Below are 4,400 nucleotides of genomic sequence, written 5' to 3'. Positions count from 1 at the left end.
CCTTAATCCCCTAAGTAAGCACCGTCTCCTCTTGAGCAAAAGCATTCATTACCTCTTTGGTCTCCTTTGTCAATTCTTTAACACGTTCGCACTCCATAACTACCTCTCCTTCCAATTTTCAGATTGCATCGACGGCCTTCACCAGCTTAGATCGGCACCCCGTAGCCACTGCCTCGATAGCTTGAACCTTGGCATCGGCAGCCTACAACTTCACGGCTTGCTGCTTAGATTGTTTTGCCGATGAATCATAGAATTTGTATACAAGATAGGCAAACACTCACTAAGTACAAAGGAAAACTCAATTTAAAGCATAGTATCAAGATCGGAGGCATACCACTATCATATGACCCAAGGCTTTTGCGACCAGCTTGGGAGGCTGCAGCTTGGCATACTTGGAGACCTCCTTGGCGAAGACCACCTCCTTGCTCTTGTTAAGAGTGTCTAGAAGATCCAAGACACTTCGGAACTCCTTACAGCTAGAACTTGAAGAACCAGCCGTAGGAAGATTGGAACTGAAGCTCGGAAGTATGGGTCACCTCAGGCTGGTGAGGTGGAGACTTCCTCTCTTGGTCCTCCTTGACCAAGTTGATGATGAGGACCTCCTCATCCCTAGAGGGTGCAACAGGCTCCTTGGTAGGCGCAACAGGCCCGGTCTCCAAATTCAGGGAAGAGTCACCTCATGATGCCTTCCTATTCTTCCTCTTCTTCATATCACTGAACAACTCAATCATCGGGAACTCAAACATGATACCTATGGAAGACGAGCTGAAAGTCAACCGAAGTAATGTAAAAGTACAAAAAGGCAATGCACTTGTGCCCGAAGAGACAATCTACCCGAGGGACTCAGCCTAACCTTAACAAGCTTCTCGGCCAAATAATCCTTTAATAGTAGACTAAGCTCCACCATGAAGCACATCTTCTTCTTCATTTTCCTATCCAATGGTCCCTAGGATCATTAATGCCCTTCCTCCAGTGCGTCGGGAAAGGCCACCCCCCATCAATTACAACTATGAAGTATCTTTTCTTCCAGGTCAGGACTTTGGAAGGATACTCATTGATAAGCTTGTACCCAGGTCGGTAAGATATGTAATAGCTATATTTGTCTACTCCCTTTGGGCCAACAGGATTTTTCTTGATGAAGCAGAGCAAGCAAAAGGTGGCTAAGTCTAAAGGTAAGTCGAAATCGTGGAAAAGAGAGATGGTACCCACTATGGTATGAACCAAGTTCGGATGAAGCTGATCAATGGTGATGTCAAAAAAACTTAAGGACTTCAATAATGAAGGGATAAAGAGGGAAATGGAGCTCGGCGATCAATTGCTCCTCGAAGACCATAATCTCGTCGTGGTTATGCTCCTAGGGGAACCCCTTCAAAGGGCTAAAGACAAAATAGAAGGTCTGAAGTTGTTTGGACCTTTGGGCTTACGGGCGTGAGGTGAAGACAACACTTTTTTGCTAGAAGCTTTCTGCTCCTGAACCAAGGGGTCCACCTGGCAAGACTAGAATCTGAGCTTTGAGCCGAAGGGACCATCTTCGCCGAGTTAGACTCTATGTCTTGAGTCAAGGTGCCCTCCTTGGTTCGATCGGACTCACCACTCTCATTGAAAGGACTATCACTACTAGACATGCTGGAAGAAAGGAATGAACTGAAGCAAGGAAAGACAACTTACCTAATAAAGGATAACATCCTCGAAGATGGGAGAAAGACGACCGACCTGGAAGATAGAATGCAACCTCTAGAATGCAAAAATTCAAAATGGAACAAAAGAAATGGGACACCAAGGTCCCTATTTATAGCCGCTGTAGTCGATCATGGATGGCTTAAATCAACTTGATCCGATAGCTCCCGAGAGAGCGGTCGCATTACTCTCAAGCTTGAAATTGGTTAAGCACACATTTTGATGTCCACAGTGTTTATAAATCTGAGTGATGTCCACACGTCCCTAACACGTAGCCGAACCCTATGGGAAGGTTGGGCAATTTTTCAAAAATTTCTTTTCTCCCATTCGGGAATTGCATTCCCTAATTTAGAAAATTGCATTTTCATGGTTCGTTCTTGAATACAAAACCAGACCAGATCTTAAACCAAAAGGGAGGAGAGGGATATACCTAATACAAAGTAATAATAACTCCCAATGAAGGTATTCATGCCCAAGGAGAAGACCAAAACCCGCCTCCACTGAAGATGACACAGTGTGTGGTGAAGCAGGATCATCAGGATGACTCTTCAATAAGAACCGAAATTATTCATCAAGAATGAAACAAGGGCTAGTGATCATGACCTCAAATTGTTTATTCAGCCAAGAAATAATATCAAGAACCTTTCTTGATATGATCCACAAGTGGAGATTGAATTGGGTAGGGATGGCAAGAACATGAGAGATCTCTGCAGATTGCTGTGTATAAAACTAAGGAATTCTTCCCCTATTTGTAGTCTATCAGCCTCCTAATCTAACTAGGAGAGAGTTTCTTGATCCAAATTTGATATTTGGATTTGGACACTTAAATGGATAAGACTTATCTTATCCTTTCAGCTAATACTAATCGGATTATAAATCAGATCTTGCCTCCTTTTAATTAACTATCTTAAGCCCAATTCAAATTGGGCCTCAGGCCCATCAAGCTTTTGTTCTTACAAACTCCTTAACTCCTTAACCTACTACCCAGTTGGCGTGGGACACTTACATCGATCTACACATCAGGTACATGGGTTCGGTCTAGCCTTTGTTACAAGGTTTGGCCAAATTCATTGTAGGAGATAGTGAACCACTGAGTCCATCATCATGGGCTCTTAATGGGCCCAACATTTACACTAAATGGTTCTTGGATCCACCCACCTTATGAAAACCCAAGAACTGTGGGCAGATTTAAGATTAGCCCATCAGGTATTATCCTCAATTGTTTTACACTTAACCTCTCATCCCATATTGATCAAACACTGCCCGACAAGAGAGGACTTCTCCCTCGGCTGCAAAGTACAGTGCTGCACTCTCTACTCACATGGATCCCGCAAATTAAAACCTTTTGCAAACACTTTGAAATCAATTGTCGATAGTTTAGGTTTCCAGTAGAGAGAGTGCATTCCCCGATCATTCACTTTGTTCGACAAAGGGGTTGATCTTGTCACTATGATCACCCACTCAGGTGAATTTTTAGATTGTCGCAACATACTCAAGTTTTGACCCCCTCTAAGGATCTCACTGATTGGCGTATCAAAGACAGCTCAATCTGACACCTAGTGCAGTACCATAACTGAGTTTAGGGGTTAGGTGTAAGATTCTAGTTTTCTCCATCTATCTCCAAGGTCCAGGGCAATACTGGAATTTGGACCGATTCAAGGTTTCAAGAAAACGCACACTACATGTACCTCATGTCTCACCCTGGCAATTGAGACAAGCCACCCCAACCAACATGGCGGCACATTAGTATCAGCCTTGGCAGGATAAATCTCCCCATATCTATCCATATGCTGTAAAGATTATAAACTACCACGAGTTTCATAAGTGTCTAGTTTAAGGGTATTACACAGAAACACACCACAATGACATGAATCAATTATGTACTTTATTCATTTACAATAAATGTCAAAAGATACATCAATCTGATTGGAGCTAAGGGCATATGTCTAACAAATCCCACTTGCACTTAGGTTCAATTGGGTACAAGTCGAAATCTCATACTTTCCACGGGTTTCTCAAACACTTTCTGTGTAAGTGGTTTAGTCAATGGATCTGCTACATTCTCCACTGGTGCTACTTTCTGAATCAAGACGTCCCCTCTACCAATTATCTCCCGCAGTATATGGTACATCCTCTCGATGTGCTTCGACTTCGAGTGGGCTCGTAGCTCCTTAGCCTGAATCAAGATGTAGACTTTCTATCATCTGGATCTGACTGGAAATCAGCATCAGTATACCCTTGGATCTGTCGTAAACTACCATCGAATACCAGACAAAACTCTTTTGTCCTTTGAAGGTATTTCAGTATGTTCTTCACAGTTGTCTAGTGTTTCTATCCTGGGTTAGACTGATGTCTTCTTACCACACTCACTACCTGAGCAATGTCAGGACGAGTGCAAAGTGTGGCATACATAATGCTCCCTACGGTTGAGACATAGGGAATCTCCTTCATGCCCTCAATCTCCTTGGGAGTCTTGGAAGACATACCCTTGGAGATAGTGACTCCTTGCCTGAAAGGAACATTTCCTTTCTTGTTGTTCTCCATACTGTATCTCTTGACAATCTTGTCAATGTTAGTAGACTGGGACAATCTTGTAATATATGGATCGGTTAAGTTTGCATACCATATGTTCTTGACTTGCAGCAACGAATCCTTGTGGTAGCTACATATAGATATCTTTATTAAGATCTCCATTCAGGAACGTGGTTTTGACATCCATTTTC

Source organism: Nelumbo nucifera, chromosome 2 (genome assembly GCF_055504915.1).
Source record: "Nelumbo nucifera cultivar China Antique chromosome 2, China Antique-T2T, whole genome shotgun sequence".
Taxonomy (NCBI): Eukaryota; Viridiplantae; Streptophyta; class Magnoliopsida; order Proteales; family Nelumbonaceae; genus Nelumbo; species Nelumbo nucifera.
Note: the sequence above shows the minus strand (reverse complement) of the source record.